Source organism: Taeniopygia guttata, chromosome 1, assembly GCF_048771995.1.
Source record: "Taeniopygia guttata chromosome 1, bTaeGut7.mat, whole genome shotgun sequence".
Lineage (NCBI taxonomy): Eukaryota > Metazoa > Chordata > Aves > Passeriformes > Estrildidae > Taeniopygia > Taeniopygia guttata.
This window is the reverse complement of record NC_133024.1, coordinates 61,655,134-61,675,398: the sequence shown is the minus strand read 5'-3', so window position 1 is coordinate 61,675,398 and position 20,265 is coordinate 61,655,134. Positions and strand designations below refer to the sequence as shown.

Here is a 20,265-nt window from a genome sequence, read left to right as displayed (position 1 = left end):
ATAAGAATAAGAATATAAACATGCACATATAAAACCTTGAGACAAGCTTAGCAACTCAATATACACATCAAATGTCTAAGAAAGCTGGTGATGCAGCCAAGCCCTCAAATACCACTAACACTACCCCACTTGTTTTGAGAGGAATTCTGCTGTGGATAACCCAATGATCGAAGGACTGTTTCTCAACAGGTATACTACTTGAGACAGCCATGTCATGTTTCTGAAGGAGCCATCCAAGCAGCACTGTAGAAGGAATTACTTCAGTACAGAAAGACAATCCACAAGGACATTTTATCTCCAGTTACTACATAGCGTCACACCCTGGAACCTACATAGAAAATCACTGAGCAATTGCTGCTTAAGCTCATATCTAGCTGTAAACTCAGTGCTGCCTTCCAAATCTTTGTCCAAGATCTGACATCCAGATCCCTGTTAAAGGAGACACTGGATGGAATGTACTGCATGGCGCTGTCTCATCTCAAGCAACACAGTATAAAAAGTCTGTGGCAAGGTATACGGATCAAATCCCAGAAACAGTGATTAGCAAACAAAGATGAATCTCCAGAAGTCTAAATCAAGTAGTCACTAAAAGCATTGAATATTGCTGAGAATTTTATGAAAAACATGAAAATATACTCTGATGATATTGCTCATCATTTTCATCTCTAATTCCATGAGAAAGACTACAAAAAACATTTTTGTGTTTTTCATTGGATCTTCTGCTACAGGTACCCATTACTATGAGAAATGTGAAGCTGCAGAAGAAGCCGAAGAAGGAAAATAAGCTGTTGTGCAACTTCTGTGAAACTTTGAATTTATTTGACTGAGATCAGGACTGCAAGTTAACCCTTTTATCAGAAACCAACCTACCTACATTATAGTCTGCCTGCCTGACATTGCTCTCATAAGAATAAGGTGGTGAGGGTCGTTCATTGAAACAGAAGTATAGAAGTTATTGTTACCCTGGGTATAACATCTCACCCTACAATAGTTGCTTTGTGATTGAAATGAGTTTTTGACCTGGCAGAGTTTATGAGGAGCCAAATTTGAGCAGTTACAGCCCCAGGTCACTTGAGCACATTACAGGGACAGAGTAGAAGAGCATGATGGTGATCAAGCAGCTGGCTGGGGAAGCGCTGCTGGTGGAGTCCTCTGCACTTGCTCTTCATCAAACCTCAACAAACGCTTACAGAGGACAAGCAAGCAGTCCCTTCCCTACTGAGCATAGTATATTTTCATGTGGTAAAGAATTAGGTGGATTCATTTTCTGCTGTAATTGAAGAAAAACAGGATACCAGGATATGCACTACTGTATATATGATAGGCATAATGGCATAATTGGAAAAGGGGCTCCATATTTCTCCTCTTTTCTGGAAATAAATTCCTGTTAAAATATTAGCAAAGGCAATAAAAGTATCAGGAGGGAATAAATAAATAAAGAAAAAAGTTCTGTGCTGAAGATCTTAGAGCAACCAAGGAGGCATGGATTTATCAGCATAAGGGGAGGAAAAGGAGAGAAGAGGAATAAAGTAGAAGGGAGCACACAGAAATATGTGTCACGTGTTTGCTAGGAAAAAGATTCCTTTTCCAGAGATTAAAGGAATCACTTTCTCTCCTGCAATTTTTTTCTTAAGAAAAACAAAAGGCAAGACCAACAGAACTTCCCAGAAACAGGCTTAATGAAAACTGAGGTGAAATCTCTGTGGGCTGCAACTCGAGTGTCTATTAGTGAGAAGGAGGGGGAAGACTGAGCACCTCAGCATGCTGGAAAGGGAGGCACTTTGACAGCCATGGCCATGGAGGAAAGCCTGGAACAAGCAGTCCTAAACAGAGGTTCAGGTTCGGTGACCTCTGTGATCAGGCCATGTATCACAAGATAAAGTGAGTCCACCAACAAAACCTTGTGAGCTGTTTGTTGAAATTTTGCTGAAGGCATTTTAAAATTTGGCTAATGTAAAAGCTATATGCTCCTTTCTGGATTTGCTTAGGGAAGAAGTTTTTCTGCCCCAGAGCTCTCTTCAGAGATACATGGGGTAACTCAAAGTATCATTACAGAACTGTTTGTCATACATGGGGCACTTCTATTTTTTGTCCACTTTGATAGGTCTGTTTAAAGTTCAGTGTGATGCTCTCACTGAAATGACCTTTTCCTTATGTTTTCCCTAAAAGAACTACTACTTGTGTACCAAGTCAGTTGAGGGAATGTGGCAGTTCTCAGCTACTACTAGAAATCAGTTATTAGACATGAACAGTAGTTTGGGTTAAATTTGCTTGGAACAAGTTGTTCATAAAAATTAGTATCATCAATACAAAAAAAAGGCTGAATAATTCTAATACACACAAACACGTTAATTATTTCAAAGCTTCTTGCATGCATTTTAATTTGTTATCTTTTCTGTTTTATAGCCTTGTGTTGATTGATGCACCTATATGTAGCATTTAAATCTTCCATCCATATAGTTTCTCATATTTTATGTTATTTTTATTATATTCTTCAAAATTACTTTTAATAAACCCTGAAATTCTGGTACCATTGAAATTACCAAAAAATATGCTTATGAGCTCTCTCTTTAAGAACAAATATAAAATCAAACTGGAATTTTTTTTTTTTAATGTAAGCTGTTTTCAACTTCTAAATGAACAAGGAAAGCTTTGAGGAAATTTTTGAAGTGTTCTCTGAAATATCTCCTTACTTAAAACAAAGCCATATCATATCAGCCATTACAAAAATATTCTCCTTTGCCAAGAGACCACACGTGAAGCTTCAGGTGGTAAAAAACTAGGCTTACAAAAGAAGAAGAAAAAAATATTGGGTGTTCCAATAAAAATCAACATGGAACTGCTACTGAAGTTCCATTATAAAGTCTCATAAAAACATTTCCAGTTGCTCTCTAGTAGGTCTCATTTCCATAAGCAAAACCCCTCTTTATTTCTTCCACAGTTTCTTATAGGTCTTAAAGGAGCTATGAAAAGTCTCTTGCCAACAGGGAATTTCTTGCAGAAATAAAGTGTCTTAGGAAACATTTTTTTATAGATCTGGAAACATATTAATGATTAAAGGGCTGATCCTTTAGAGCTGAGTGTTTGCAGTTTCCATTGGCTTCTGTGTGAATTACAGATGCTGAGCATCTTTTCATATCAGCTATAATATCTGCATACCTCAAGTGTTAGTTGATTGCACCAGGCTTGTCAGAAACCTCAGGGCTTTGCCTTCTGAACCACACAACAGAAAACAGGTTCTCATCTTGAAACCCATGAGTTTCAAATTCAGGATTCATATCCTTAAAATCATGGAACAGACTTAAATTAATGATATTTTTCAGTTTTTATGTGATTCATGACTTTGCATCTTTTTTCAAAGACAGCTTCTTGCCTTTTAGGTTTTCTCTGCAGAAATCCAGGCTGGAAATTAACTTTTTTTTAGAATAGAAGGGTTTACTTACCTGTCTTCTGCATGTAAGGCTAAAGAAAGATGTCAAACATTTAGTGTTTCACTACAGGCCTCGATGTGGCGAAGTCATTGTCCCTCTTGTAGGTCTGGTGCCGTGCTCCTGCTTGTCTGTCCCAGCACAGCCCTGTGCTTTCTCAACACTTAGCTGGGGACAGAGAACCAGAGCAGAAAAAAAAACCTGTGGGAGGCAGAGCTGCAGCTGCTGGAGGAGCTTATTTTATCTGTCAGCAACTGTATATGAACCCTCTCTACTGCAGGATAAAATCTGACAGAGAGGCATAAGTCCTGACAGAGAAAGTTTTATGTACATTAAAGTCCCCATCAACCTGTCAATGCATAAATGGCCATGTGCAATGTAAGTGATGATTAAAAGTGATCCAAAAGAAAGCATTTAAAAACCAAATGAACCAACCCACTACACCAGATCTACACCAAAGCTTCTTGATAAGTTAAACTATTTTTAAGACAGAGATCAGCAACAAAAGGCCTGACTGCCAAAAGGCATTTTAGACATTCAGCAGATTTCGTTTTAAAACCTAAGATAAGAAACCATCAAAATATAAATGAAAAAGACCCCAGTCAACAGTATAAAATCTCTTGAGGAATCAAGGAAAGTGTGTCCCATTTGTGGGTCTGCTTCCAGGGCCTTCTCCCTCTCCTTCAGCTTTTGTGCTTTTGTGTTTATGGCAAAACCAGTTTAGAGTTGGAATGGCCACATTCAGCCTACAGCCCAATAGCAGCTCCTCTTGGCAGGATGTTTATTATTCCTGCTGCCTTTAATTGCCTGGTTAATCTGTGTAACCAAGTACTGTAATCCATGTAATCCCATGGCCTTTTCACTTGTCCTTTATTGACCAGACAGGTATTTGTTGTGCTTCTGCTTGTGTTCTTCCCTCCACACAGGCTGTCAGCTCTTCACACATGAGGATTTCCCACCGCACTCAGTGTTTGTACAGAGCTGGCACAACCGGCCTGAAGCTTCCAAGGGCTACCAGATAAAACAAACAAATACCCCTGAAGCCACCCTAGTGATTTGCTGAGGATTATTTGCCTATTTATACAATTGAAGCTGGCAGAGGGCAAGGGAATGAGAAGAAAAATGACATTTTCCTTAAAAAAAAAAAAAAAAAAAGAAAGAAAAAATAATAGAGAATCAGGTGTTGTAGGGAACCAAGCTCCATCTGTTTCATAGTGTTCTGAGACCACTGGGTAGTCAATTTCTAGGGAGGTACCAGAAAAAAACTCTAATTTTTCAAAGATGAAAGTCAGCTCAATGTATTCTGTAAGGCAATGACAATTAAGTCAGTAATATTTTCTCAGAACCTTTCCATCAATATAAGGTACTCCTTTAATTGTGTCATTCAAATAACATTGCAGTTGTGGGTCAAAAGTGTAATTCTTCATTTTCTTGCATTTCTATACCACTGAGGTTAACAGATGTACCTACTCCAGTGATATATCTGTATGAATATATCTGCTCTAGACCTACACACTGAATAAATGACGGGATATTTGTCAAGCTGCCTCTGGGAGTGGACTCATATTTTTTGTATAAGCTTCAGATAAAAGTCTAAACATCTGGATACTTATAAAAATCATCCAGAGCTCCTGGATGCCAAGTCTTTTCTCTCATTCATTTGGACTGAAATTGTCAGTGGGCACAGAAGTGTTGTAATGTGAGGCGCAATCAGCCAGTGGACAGAAATAGGAATCAGATGTCTTTCAAATAAAACTCGCCTCTCCACCAGCAATCCTCCAGCGAATCTCCCACACCTGTGGATGAGGGTTACACTGCTGTTACTGCCATTTAGAACTCTTTTAATGCTGGATGTGTTTTTTAAAAGACAGCTCTCACAGCTTATAAAGCAAGGTTTTGGCTTTGGCTAATGAAAAGCATTAGTGTACTGTGGGAGGTGCAGGGAGAGAAAGATTATAATTAAATCTCTCCACTCCTCTCCTGTCTCTATGGGCTTGGATAAGAAACAGTTCTGCTGGGCAGCTGAATTTTAGCTAAATAAGATAGCTGGGGGAGGGAGCCTTCTTGGTGGTTTCATATATGCTTGCACATGTGGTAGGGCTAGGGAACATTTCTGATGAAAATAAAATTGTTCTGGGCTCAATCCAGCTGAAAATACCGGCAGCTTGCCGGGCCCTGCAACTTTCATAAGGTTGCAGATCCTGGCTCCTAGCAGGAAGTTTGGCCCAGCCATCATAGAAGGCCCAGCAAGCAAAACAATAGTTTTATGCCAGAAAATTGCCCATCAAGTTGGGAGAAGCAGGAGGACGTGTGCCAACATGCTCCCTCTGTCCCAGGAGCCGAGGCTGGGCTCCTCGTACCTTCAATCCCCCTTGCCCCTTGCCTGTGAGCACAGCCAAGGAGTAACACAGGGGCCCAAAGCTGGAGGCTGTGGCTCCAAAAAAGTGCTGGTGGGCTTTGGCATCTTGTGGGCTGTTGGTGATGACCACTAATGGTCTGCTGCAGGATGAACATGGTTCTCCTCTCATCAACCTGTGTGTTCCTTTCACTATCAGCCTCTCCTGAGTTTGATTTGGTTTTGAAGAGCAAATGTTTGTTGAAATGATTTATGATTTACATTAATTTATATAGCACCCTTTAAGTACATCACAAGCGGGTCTTTATAAGAAGTAAGTTTGAAACAATGTAGGTGCAGCATGCCAAAAAAATACATCTATTGAAAACAGAAGACTAAAACACCCCAAACAATATTTTAAAACTTCTGAAGGAATTTGATATAAAACCTTTTCCTGGAGTGTAGGAGAATGTAGGATTCATGGCTTTGGATTGCTGGAATATGTGTTCAATACACTCTTAGGTTGAGAATGGAGACTGAACCTATGTTGGGCAAAATAACACAAAAAAATCCGAGCTCATAACCTTAGATATTAGAGACATGAGCAACAAAAATGTTTTAAACTTAATGCTACAGAAGCGATTCCTGCAGCTGTTTTGACCAGGCTCAGCTCTGCATCACCTCAGTATTTGCATCTAATTACCCTAAAATCACTAGTAGTCCAGAACTTCTCCCATCAGGACAAGATGGCCTGTTCCAGGACCAGAAACAGGGTCAACACAAGTAGGGTGAGTTCACCTCTCTGACATACAATCAAATGCAGCTGCAAAATTTTGCTCTAAGTTTCTTTTAGAAGGGAAAAAGACAAGTTTCTACCAAACACAACCCTGATTCTGGCAACTCTGTACCTTTCTCAGAATTATGCTGCTCTGGAGGAGTGGAAAGGCTCACAGCCACACTGATTTCCACCCATGGAAAGGTGGTTTTTTTTTTTTTCAAAAAGTTGTTGGTTTTTTTCCAAAAACATTCCTTACTTGGAATATTCACAAGCACGGAAAACATGGAATATAGTGAAAAATAATTGTTAAATAAAATCAAGCTGTTAATGCCCCTTATTGTCTCTATAATCACTGATAAGTCCTTGCACCCACAGACATTTAGTGTAATTTAAACCAGTAGTAATTAGTCCCCATCCTAAAGAGTACTTAAATGCATACACCCATCCACCATGAGGACTGACACCCTAAGATGCTACACACACACTTGCACACTGTACCGAAGCCTTCATTTTCCTTTTCCTGTAGGGGAACAGCTCTTTTTCCTGTGACCATGGAGTTAACCTGAAAATGTGCCTGCCACTCTTTTTTTTTTTTTTTTTTTTTCTGGTCTAGCAAAGCTTTCTCAAATATTTCAGCTGTGGTTGGATAGCAGGCCTGATTCTGTACTTGGGAAGTGACTGAAAATTTTGCTCTTGATTTCAGTGTATTCAGGATGAGATCTTACCAAGCAGCAGAAATCTATTAAGTATGCATGTGACCTGTGTTTTCAGAGTTTCTCCGCATCTTGGACTACCAGGTCAGTCTCTTTTTAGAAGCATATATTTGAAGAGAATGTGAATACCATTTATATAAGCATATGCATATACACACACACTTCATGCATGCATGCATATATATATATATAATATATATATATATATTACTACTAATATAATAACATTACTATTTTACCAGAATTGTGCAAACCTGTCACCTGATCAAAATACAAGCCAATATTACTTTAATGATGGAAATCTTTGCTTTTCACTGCAGTTGTCTTTGCTGAATCAAACTAAGACAATACTTTTATCAGAAATATATCTAGACATGTAACCCAAATGACACAGACCCCTTTTAAGCACAGAGAGGTATTTTACTTTAGTTATACCAATGTAACTGCTGCTCAAGATGAAAGACATCCCTCTGATCTTACACCAGGAAGATGTACTTCTTCTAAGCAAAAGACATAAAAGACCTGTCAGACTTGTGCTCCTCAGTGGGATTTATATCTCTGTAAGTGGGCCTACTTGAGTTGAAGATGCATTTACATTCCTTATGGGAGCTTTTCTTCTTCCCCTAAGTGCAACGTATGCATACAGACACAACTGCATTACATATAAAAATGTAATAAATAAAATGTTTTGCTTGCAAATGTGCAGTAGAACACTTAGATAATTTTATGAGAGAGTAGTTGTACACAATCTGATTCTTAGGTTATAACATGTTTCAAATACAGTATAATGCTCTCTCACTTTGAAGTGGTAGCCTGCATAGAACAATGTCTCATGGGATAAGACAAGAGCCCCTTGCTCTTGCAAATACACTCTGAAAACAGGCCAGAGCTCTCAGAAGCAATGCACTGAATAGGTTTAGACCAGGGGCTCACTGGTCTGGGTAGCACTCCATAGGACCTTGAGAGAATTGACTTGGAAAGACCCAGGACCAAGGTCCCAGCAGTCCATAGCTACCTGGAAGAACCATCTTCTCTTAAAGCCACATTGCAGCTTGGCCCATAATGGATAGGAGTAATGTAAAATGTGTTCCTCTTGTAAAAATGGCACCTCCACACCAAATCTTTGATGTGCTTTCCAGGGCAATGATGATTAATTTTAAATAAACACTGTGGGGAGGTCACATCTCCTCCGTGTCCCATTCAGCTGCTGCTTTCTGCCGAAGTGCCAGTCTTTATGCATCACGCTGAGAAGCAACGTGTAATTCTAGATAGTCCTGTGAGGGCTCTAAGAGTCCTTGCCATGGACCAGGGCAGCTGGCAGTATTTCAGACCACATAAAAGCTGCCACATGATGGAGTCAGGACCATTTACAAAAAGCTGTGAGCACACTGCATCTGGACAAGGGTACAATATGAGCAGGGAGGGATAATGTGACAGGGGAGGGGGACAGCGAAATGTGCCTGGTGTAAGTCTGCGGTAGAAGGGACACATCTGCACACAGAAATGATGTCAATAAAATTGCAGGGTTTCAGGAAGCCTCTCAGAATAGGCACAGTAATCCTTGCTGTATGTATGTCTAGAAATGCATGTCACAGCTTTAGTGACAGACTTCCACAAAGAAGCAAAAGGGATTGCTTCTTCCATCTTAAAAATAATTTCCTTATTGTAATGATGGTTCACAATGACACTGTTCTGTCAGTATTTAGGTACTGAATTCCCCTTTTTTAGAAGGGAATTAAACTTGAGTGACCTGTGGACCTACCATCTATGTACTGAACCCTCTTTGTTATTTGTGCTTTTTGGAGAGATTATGTTCTCATGATTTATATAAAGAGTCTGCCATCTTACGGAGGATTTCATATGACCCCATGATCCCATTATTTAAGTACTAAGATCCTTCTTGTTAGAGGTTACTTTAACCACCATTTAAACACTCGGCTCCCCAGAATAGGGCTTTCCCCACCAGTGTCAATAAAGTTAGCTTTTGTTCAAGTGCTCTTCCTCTGCAGTTAATCACACTTGAATGGCAACAATCCTATTTTTTATAGCATGATCTCAGTCCGGCTGCATCCACCCGTGCCAGTGGCATGTTAAGCAAAACCCAAACCCAAGAGTGGACTGTGGGTTGTGCAGCCATGACTGTGGCTCTGAGCCCCACCAGTCAGCACAAGAGTGCAAGGACTGAGCATGGAATGGTGATGGCATCCTAGAAGACTGTGATTAACTCCTTAAATAACACATGCTCAGGCAAACCCTCAAATCATTGCCACAGCAAACTGACATGATGAAAAGAACTAACTTTGAAACTACTATGTCCTGGCCTTTTTATCTCAAGCATTTCACATTTGTGAACCATGAGTTTTGTAGGCAGTTATGATGGTAGCATAATATTAAAAGCTTTGTTTCAGCATGTTTAGGTAAAGAATGCTTAATAGGACTCACAGAGAATAAATACTAGGACGGTTTTAATAATAAGTGGAGACGGACTCTTGCAATATTCAGGGATCCGAAAGAAAAGCCAGGAAAAAGCATAGTGTGGAATAATGATTTTTAGAAGACAAGTACTGCATGGACCAGAGTATTTAAATTCTACAAACAAGAGACAGAAGGAGAAAGAGAACTAGGCATAAAGGAACTACAATGATAATTTTTAAGGTGTGGCAGGAAATAGATGATGTAGACATGAATATGGCAATGTGGAAAAATAATACAGAAAGTAAATGCACAGGGAAATAAATGGGTCCATTAAATACCTGTCTTTCCATTGCAGACCTGTAGGTGGATCATGAAAGGAAAAGAGGCCAATGAGGAATTCCTATAGGAATTTCATAGTTTAGAGGTGGCAAAAATTCTTTTAAAGATGTAGCCAGTGATGTTTGAAATAAATCATTCCATGAGGCACTTCACAAGCAACAGAAGGAGATAGGTGCTGCTCACATGAGTATTACAGAGCAATTTACCTACAGAAGCTGTTAAAAATCACCTGTTCCAGAGGAAGATATATCAGAGGTGACCTTTGGCTAAGTGGTCTGATATTTAGGAGACAGATTTAGGGGATAGATTAATAGATTTTAGTGTATCAGATACACTAAAAAATTTCAGATAACTGAGATATTTTAGTGTATCAGATACACTAAAACAATTTCAGATAACTGAGGTATTTTAGTGTATCAGATGCACTAAAAATATTTCAGATAACTGAGATATTGACTTTGTGCCAGGATTCATGTTACATAGGTAACTCTAAAAAAAAGTAATAAGAGGCTTGCTCATCAAACAGAAATTTTAAGAAAAAAAAATAGAGTAAACAAAGTGAAAATCATCAGTAAAGGAGGCAGAATAGAAGTCTTTCCTAGTTAGTTTGCTATTCTGTTCTTTAAATTCTTCTCGACTGATGACTTAAGAAACCCACAATAGATTGAAGAAATTACTTTATTTGACCCCATAACAATATTTATGTTTATACAATAAGCTGAAGCAAATTTTGAAATTAAACATTTCAGACTAAAACATTCGAATATTTAGTTTTTTAAATGTCAACCCAATACCTTTCAGCTGTCTTTTAGGTTCTCCTTGTACCCCTACATGTATGAAAACACATGTTTTCAGCTGTAATAATTTCAGAGATGTAACATTATTTCAGAAAATGTATTGGTTTCAATTTGCATTTTTCAATGGGTAAAAGGAAGTCTTAAAGAAACTTTTCACTCAAATGTAACAAGGAAATAATATATAAGAAAATATCGCAAAACAGTATGGTTGGAAATAATTTTACATTTATATATAACTGCAGGAACACAGATGTTGGAACATTATGTACAGTTCTGGTCCTCCCATATTTATAAAAATTCATTGAAAAAGTGAAGAAGATGTAAAAAAAACGAGCCAGGAAAAATATTCCAGTGCGGTAAAAAAAAATTCTGCACAGTGCAAGACCTCAGAATCTGATCAAAAAGAGAATGAACAAGTAACTTGAATGTGCCACACATTCTTTCATCACAAGATATTCTGGGACTAAAGTGAAGAAAAGTACAACTAAAGAAAATGTTTTGGAAAGCCAAAGCACTTTATTGTCCCAAAAGACTTCACTTCAAGGCTAGATGTCTATATGGAAGACTGTGATTCAGAGAAACTCAAGGTACAAAATGTGATATGGAACAAATTTAATTTAAAACAAACAAACAAACATGAAAAAATCCCAAACCCAAACAAATCTGAACAAAATCATGGCCTATTTTATCCTGGTAAATAAATCCTTGTGATCTAATAGCCTTTCTGGGCACATCTGTGTGACTTGCTGACTCTGTTTCTATGGATAACACTGTGGAACGGTCCAAGTCTTCCTGCACATCCAGTTTACCTTTTTTTTGGCAAAGCACTGAGAGAAGAGATAGTAGTGCAGCTATTGCCAAAGCTAACGAGAAGCATATCTTAGACGAGACAAAGCCCTGCTTGCAGAGAGATTTAAGCTGAAGTGATGTATATCTTCAAGCAAGCAGTGAAACAGTGAAGTCATAATCACTCTGAAGCCCATTCTGCCTTCGCTTCCTTGCTGCACTTGCATGGTGTTAAATGATGGGTGAATTCAGGGCTGCTGTTGCCCTCCCTATGCCCGTCTGCATCTTCTCGTTTCTAATGCTTCATGGTATTGAGGAGACAGAAGTTCTGTAACTCTCTTGTCTCCCTTCTATAACAACACCATTAAGACCTCATTTAAATCAATATCTCTCCCTTGATTCCTAAAGGTTTTAGTGTCTTTGAAATTCATCCACAGTGGTCTGCTGTACGCAGAGCTGCCAGCCCAACTTGAGTTACTGTCTTCAGAGAGGCCTGAGCCCTCAAAAGGTTTTATTTCCTACCCCTATGCTTCTTGGAGTCTTCAACTTCTCTTATACAAACTGACAAAGCAAAAAAAAGGATTTGGGGATCATGTCTAAAATTATTTGGAATCTGACTCTCATAAATCCTTATCTGTTAGAGGGCTGGAATTTTCCTTTTCCTAAGAAAGCAAACAAACCTAATTTCTTTTTAGAAGTCCAAATATCCCAGTAAGCTAATTGCAAAATAATACTAACCATACAGACACCTGTGCAAAGTGCTCCTGACTGTCAGCTAACATGAAAATTCAGGTAATCAACACCATTAAAATCAATAGGAAACTTGCTATCTGAGAAAGCGAAGTTTGTTGGACCCAATCTTCTGCATAGTTTCTTTGTTCCCAGAGATATTTTGTGCTTCACAAAGTAAAAAAAGTCATCATATTTCAAGGTGAAATTTTGCAGGCCATTGATCTAGAATGAGAGCTAGTTCCTTTGGGTATTTTGGAAAATCAGAAACAACATATTTATTTAATTTAGAAAAATTACTTCCGTCCAAGGCTGTTTCTCAAGAAATATTCACAACAACCAAACTTGCAAACTCGCTACATATACGTGCCAGGCATAGCATAATGAAAAATAGCTCAATACTTTGTGAAATCTTGCTGAAAAAAATTGCATATTGGATTGTAACAGATCTTAAAAGAGCTTCCAATGTCCTGGAAAAATAATCATAATTTTAAAGGGCTAGTAAATCTTTGCATGGTAGTTAGCAAATGTTTCAATAAACTGTAAAGATTCCTTCTAAAAAGTTTCATACTTAGTCACTGAGTGATTAACCATGTTGCTTTTTCTAAAGTTTACATTAAAATAATAAGCAATAGACTTTCCAAAATAGTAAGACATTGTGATTCTTATGCCAATAGAAAAAGCCAAGGGCGTTAAAAATGAAAGATGACATCTCCAATCTGGATTTTGACCCCAGCTTTGTAATTTTCATGCTTCTGGATTCTCTTGGTCCCCTGAGAAAAATGGACAAGAGCATTCTCCCAAAAGCTGAGGGTACACCTGGCCTAAATTCTTACAGACTACAAATTTAGTGAGCAGAAACTAAGGCTGGCTTAATTATTCAATTTGTTTGTGTTGTTACATAAGGCATGGTACACTTTGCAGAAATAACTGCTGAAATAACTAAGTGAATTATGAAATAACTAAGTGAAATATGAAGCCCCAGTTCAGCTGCCTAGCTCCTGCAGAAGACTCTCTGTTGCTCAGACATATTTTCCCCCTTATAAATCCATGCTGACTTCTCCCAGTCACCAACTTGTTCTTAGTATGTTTGGAAATTATTTTCTTCTATCACTTTCCTTATGACTGGGTTGAGGCTGAGTGGGTTATAGTTCCCTGGGTCCTCTTTCATGTCATTCTTGAAGAAGTATAGTCTGAAAAGAAAAAGAGTGTTTGGTTATGTTACCTTGTTTAAAGGAGCTTAAAATTTCTCTTCTATGCTTCATTATTTTATCCTTTATGTCTTTTAAGTATATAACAAACTTGAAATTTCATAAAGGTTGGGATTTTTTCTCATAAAAAAAAAACAATCTTTTGTAATAAAAGCCTCTGAATGTTGGGCTGTGTGTGTGGGGTTGTGTGTGGCATTTGTTTCGGGGCTTTTTTGTCATGAAAAACATAAAGATAGAACATGCAGAAAATACTCAGATGGAAACAAAATTTTGCTCCCAGTCAGAAAGCTCACTTCTACTTCCCTGGAAACAGAAGATTAAAGATTCATTTTGCCCTGAACCAGCCATCCTGTACCAAACATCAAAGAGCAAACAAAGAACAATTCTTCACTAGAATACTGTCTAGTAGTCATGTCTCAGAGACTTTCTGTGTTGGAGTTGGTGTCTTTGTAATGTAGTAGCAGACATAGGATTTGTCCCCCGAACCTTTATTGATGTTGTGTTTGAAGGACATCCTCAGCATAAACACATGTGAAAGAACTTCCTTTTGCTTGCTCTCAGTCTGACATCTGCTAGATGTTCTTGTAGTGTGTGAAAGTGAGAGGGTTTTATTCACCTTCCCACCTCTGTCATTCAGCATTTCAATTCGAAACTCTGAGGTCTTCCTGGTATAGACCAGAACAGAATAATTTTTGGACCGTTCAATAGAGCTAAAATGAAATGATATGTTTACAATTAAGTGCCAAAATTTCAATGAGATTCTTGTGAAACATTTCCATTTTGTAAATTCAGGGAAACCTTTTTTGACCAAAAAACCTGTCTTCTGTAAAATTTTCAAGCTTCTCTGGGTGTTATGCTACATTTTTGGCTAAAGAACCTCAGTAAGGGCTCTTTATTTTTATTTTAATACAAGGTGTCAAAATTAATTATCAGAAATGTCACTGACATAAAGGAAAATATTTGGGCCAGGGAATTCATTGTTATAAAGACTATTATGAGGATTTTCATGCTGCAGCCATAACCACATATTCATGTAGACTAACTAAATAAAATACAGATTTCAAGCAAGCAAGGGTTGAATTTTTGGCTAATACACACAAGGCAATATCTTTCGTGAAGTTTGACTTTTATCAGTTTATGTTGTTCAGCTTTGACTACAGATATTTTAGACTCTTAACAATCTGCTTATTTAAAGAAGTTTACTACAGTTGACTCAGAAATGAGGGAGGTCAGAGGCCTGCCAGAGATTATGCCATCCCTATTATGGAAGGAAGTCTCAAGAAAGAAATGGGAAAAAGGCAATTTTGTGTTTGGTATCTGTATCCTGTCTAAGCCCCAGTTCAGCTGCCTAGCTCCTGCAGAAGACTCTCTGTTGCTCAGACATATTTTCCCCCTTATAAATCCATGCTGACTTCTCCCAGTCACCAACTTGTTCTTAGTATGTTTGGAAATTATTTTCTTCTATCACTTTCCTTATGACTGGGTTGAGGCTGAGTGGGTTATAGTTCCCTGGGTCCTCTTTCATGTCATTCTTGAAGATAAGAGTGAAATTTGCTTTTCTCCAGCCCTAAGGAGTCTCTTGAGATACCCATGACTTTTTCATCACCATCAGGAGCAGCCTTACAATGGCCACCACAGTTCCTCCTCATGGTGTAAGTTGCCAGGTCCATGGGCATGGGTACATTTGGTTTGTTTAAATACTCCCTAATACTTCCCTTCTCCACCAAGGGAAGTTCTGCCTTGTTCCCACCTCTTCCACCAGTTTCAGGAAACTGGAATTCCTGAAGGTATATCTTACCAGTAAAGACCAGGAGGAGAGATTTGAGTACCTTGTCTTTTTCCACGTCCTTTGTCACCAGGTCTCCTGCCCTATTCTGCAGTGGGCCCACGTTTTCCCTGGTCTTCCTTTTGCTTTTGCTGCTGTGAAGCTTTTCCTCATCAGCTTTCAGATAGGCTCTGGCTTTCCCAACCCTGGTGCTGCGTGTTTAGGCAACGTCACTGTGGTCCTCCTAGGTCATCTCTCTCTGCTTCTAGTTCTTTAATTGAAGTTAAAATGTTGAGATTTTAAAAAAAGATAGAAGAAAACATTCCAGAGAGGGAAGAATAAGCCTGACAGACTTACGGTAACTCACATTGCTGAAGAGGCACATGGACCATATTTCCTGACTGTTGGTGGCTGCTGTCATGTACCATGTTGTCCCGCTGAGGAGAGACAAAAATATAAAAAACCAAAGCCTGATTTTAGCCCAGAAACATCATTCAAAGATGTCTTTGTATGCAGGCTTGGAGACTGCAAAGGTTCCAAGGTTTAACTAAAACAATGGCCTGAGCTGAAATAATACATGGGTGATATATCAAACACAAGATCACAAAACCTTGTGATCTTTTAGAGGGATATCGGCTGGGAAATGTGGAATATTCCTGAAAGGTTTGGCATGAAAAGTGGCACCCATTATTGTGACTTTTGCTCATGAATATGGCAAGAATTGATCATAACACATATTGTTAGGCATGTAAGCTATTTAGCAGGAAAATTTAACTTTTTGGTTTTCTTCTTGGAAGAAGGAAATTCCACATGGGAATACTGAATATTGGGTTGTTCTCCTTGAAGATGCTGGATAAAAATAGGGTATAAAGAGGATAAATTGAGATTTTTTTTTCCCACCTAATATTTAAAAAAAAATAAATCCTTGTTTCAGTGGATGCCAAGTTAATTATTTTTCAGAAATATTCAGAGGGAGAGACACACTAACTTAGTGCTCAACACACACTAAAATAGTTGATGATTTCTTGAAGCACAAACCTTGGAGGGTGTAGACACTGCTTAAATCCCTCTCTCAGAGTTTGGGGCCAGGGCTTGAACCTGACACCTTGAGGATGTCTGAACCTTCAGCTAAGCAACTGCACCAAGATGTGCTTCTACAGGAGTTCTCCTCTTTCTTTTTTGAGGGAAGATTGGTCTAGAGCTTCTGAACAGGAGTTTTTCAGGAAAGGTTTAGTTATAGTAAAGATTTTCTTGTTTCAGTAAATAGTAGTTTTCCAATTTAAAACATGTGCTGTGGACTAAGTTTCCTGCTTTGCTCCAAGGTTGGGTGTCTTCAGAGTCTGGAGATGTTCAAGAAGGTTGAAAGTACTTCACACAAGGGGCAGAGGGCCCATCATGTCATGTGACTGCACAGCAAACACAGGAGATGCAACAACAGGAATGAGCCTATGCCAGAGCTGTTTTACAGTCATCCAGAGCTGACCAGAGCTTGTTGCTTATATGCAACAGTTTGGTTTGGGGAAGACTGTTCTCTTTAGGTTGTTGTCCTGTCCCAAAGGATGAAGCATTTCCCAGCTCAGGAGACATTGATAAGAGACTGAGTGAGCCAAACTACAACCTGGCGAAGACTTTCTGAATTTGCCATCTTTTCAGAACAGTGAGAAGTTTTATTGTTTAATATTATTCTTTTTTTTTTTTTTTCTGCTTGTGAACGCTTTGCTTCTTAAATAAACAGGTTTTTTCCACTTTTCTCCAAGGAAATATTTTTCCTGAACCAGTTTGGTATGGGGCCGCTTTAATCTGCTTTCTAGGTGGTCCCCTTTGGAAGTTTCCTCCCAGATTTGCCCTAAACCAGATAGAAGGCTTGAGGAAACTAAGGGCGGGAATATGGGAGACTGGTGAAACTTCTCCAGAAAAATAGTTATCTATCCAAAGGACTAAGTGAAAGTTGGCTTTTCTGCAAAAGTCCAGGTCTGGACATGTGCATGCTGATGGAATAGCAAATTCCTGTTTTGCAATTACAGCCAGAAAGAGAAATGTTTTCCATTTGCTGCCTCTCCTCCCACTTGCCCAGTGTAGGATAAGGGTGTTATTCAGTTCAGCCAGAGAGATGGAGGGTTGGGGGATAACAGGAGTTTCTGGGACAAAAAGAAAGAGACAGGAGTATGAGGAGAAAGGGGGAAAGAGGGGGAGGAGGAGGTAAGAGTCCTGGCACAAATATATATGCGTTCAAACTGTTGCAAAACTAGACCTTGTGAGAATATAAACCTTGTGCAATGGAAATGCAGGTTCTGGTATGATTATTTCTGCTGCCTGTGAAGCTAGGAGGTCAAAACAGGGAAAGGATAAATCTAAGCAGAAGATGTGGAGACTGTCCAGGCACTGGTACACCCCCACACACTGGGTAGCAGGCCTGGACCTGTGGCAGAACCAGAACCCTGGCCAACTTTCCTTTTTTTGCCCCTTCTCGCAAGAAAAAGCATGAGGTTAAGCTGACCAGAGAAAGCAAAGCTACCACAGCCTTTTGAGACTAGTAAAGCCAAGTACAGACTGTCATTGTCAGGCTGTGTAACACAGTCCATTTTTGTTGTTTACTTGCAGCGGTGGGTGAAAGGAACTGCTCTAAGTTATGTTTGGTGATGAGAAGCCAGGAGAAGGGCTGTTGTGGGAGGAGGCTCTGCTGTCTTCCTGAACTTTCACTTTTGATTTTCAGCTGAGCTGGAAACACGATTCTATTTTGTTATTTTCTTTCAGTGCCTGGATGTGAGGCAAGATCCTCAGCTGGGATAAATCAGCTCCTCTTCCCTGTGGCCGAGGGAGGTAGGAAGATGCCCAGTGGTTTCGGATACAACTTGCCTTGTTTAGAGACTGGATCACTTCTTTTCCCTGGTAAAATTGAGACCACCATTTTCATGTGCTCAATCATGAAGTATGTGAACATTTTTCAAAAGCACAACTTCCCAATGACCCAGAGTGCCTTTAAATAAAGAAGTGCTATTGGGCCTTGGCAGTGTGAAAGGAGCAGTTGAAATCCCTGTCTTGCCCAGCTGTTAAACCTGTGTTTGATTTCTGAAAAACCTATAGAGAAAAAGGGTTAAAGGAGACCATACAAGAAGTAGAAGAAATAAATTGAATGCACATGTGCAATCATTATTCATACTAACGTTCCTTGTATTACTTCATAACACAGCTGTATACACAAAAAAAACCAGTCCAGTTTGGTTTCTTCCTATTTGAATTTTATTAATTTCTGTTTAATGGAACACAAATGTTTGTGCTCTTCATTTTGACGAATGCAGCCTCGTGGTGTATTTGTTAAGCATTAGCTAGCACGGTTGTGACCATCTAATACAAATGTCTCTGGGCCTTTCATGCCTCCTGACAGGACATCTTTTGAGCATGACAGTTGCCATGGGGACGGGTGCAATGCCTATTTGGAAGGAAAATTGGGAGCAATGCTCATTACGTCAAAAACTACATTGGGGAGGGAGGGAAGGAGAATGTTTGCTTCTTCTGTGCTGACACTTAGCTGCTTGTTTTACCCGCCACCCACACGCTTCCATCAAACAATATCTCTTTCAAATGCAGAAGTCAAAGTTTGCATCTCCTATCGTTCCAGCTGGAACAGGCAAGGGCTGTGTGAAATGAATATCATCGTGCTCAGGGCCAGGGCACTGCCTGGCTGGTTCTATCTGTCACTTCATAGCACAGCAACACTGAGCCCTCTCAGTTTTCCCCTCCTCCCACCCTTGGCCAAACGCTTTTCAGAGCTCCCTGGGGCACGGCGGGGACACCAGGGTGGTGTGGGGAGGGGGCAGCTGGAGAAGTGTAACCAGTTTACTGAAAGCCATTGCATTTATTGTGGGTTTACCCTGATGAGAGCAGAATCAGCATCTGTGTGTATCATAGTTTCCAGAGATAGGGAAGGTGGCAATAAAAAACACAAAGACCATCGTATCCTCCCCACCTTCCAGGACACCGTGAGAAGTCAAGGAAAAAAACTCCTTTTTGTACAAAGAGTCCAGAGCTTGCTCTTTCCATGTATTCCTTAAGTCTGCACAATTCTTTCATTAGAAATTAGCCATTGATATATTTTTCACGGACTTGTTCTGTCGATTTAGACTTTCAAAAAACCCTAAACCCACACTGAGAAAACCCCCAAACCCCACAAAAACTGGATACCAGCCAAACAGTTGAAGAGAGAGACGAAGCAGACTCACCATGAGGCCCAGGTTTGAACAGAGGGTGTTTTCAAAGTGCTCAAATGTCTGACTTTGGGTGCTGGTGTAATATAAAAAAATCATCTTGGTGAAATACAGGATTCATTGCTGCAACACCTTGCTGATACCTGTGGTATGAATTGTCAGGAGGGGAGGGATGTTTAGTCCCGGAGATACCTGCATCTTGAAGTATTTGCCTTAAGGTCCTGCTTTGCTTTCTGTGTTTTACAGGGGCTAGGTGTTCATGGCAGCACCCAGGGTGTTGCATTTCTCCTGCCCTCAGGTTCATACAGGCAATCCAGAACCTATTTAGTACATGCTCTAGACTTCTTGGAATCACAACTTCCCTAGCATCTGGGTGAATACAAATTATCTCCCATATGGAACAGGAATGGGATGGTGGAGTTGGGGTTGGCCTCTACTTTGTAGGGGCAGAGTGTATGTGTGTATGTGTGTGTGTGTGAGAGACAGAGCTTGGGGTTATTTCATGCTGTCAGAGCACTTCTCTATTCTCTACACCATAAGATTGCAAACATTAAACATGATGCAGAGAAAGAGGCAACTTTGACACGCTTGCAAGTTTCCTGGCCATCATCAGTCTGTGGGACTGATGGATACTCCACCCCAGAGAAGCTCCTTGACTGGCTCCCTACCTGAAGGCAGTAATTAATTTCTAAGGTTCTATTTACCTTTTAAAAAAGCCCCAAATGACCAAACCTCAACCTTCCCCTCCTAGAAATAAATGCCAT

The 20,265-nt window shown here is 39.5% G+C and overlaps 1 long non-coding RNA gene across 4 annotated transcripts in view; it reads left to right on the top strand.

The window, feature by feature from the left end:
• Positions 1-20,265, top strand: part of LOC140684189 (uncharacterized) — a 26,199-nt gene extending 5,934 nt beyond the window's left edge. Inside the window, exons 3-4 of one of the 4 annotated variants that reach the window (XR_012056114.1) lie at positions 7,245-7,338; positions 18,051-20,265. This is a non-coding gene — a long non-coding RNA (uncharacterized lncRNA). Of the gene's footprint in view, positions 1-189; positions 632-728; positions 2,519-7,244; positions 7,339-16,618; positions 16,949-18,050 lie in introns of those variants that run through there. The other 3 variants (XR_012056117.1, XR_012056113.1, XR_012056112.1) reach the window with 3 other exon arrangements.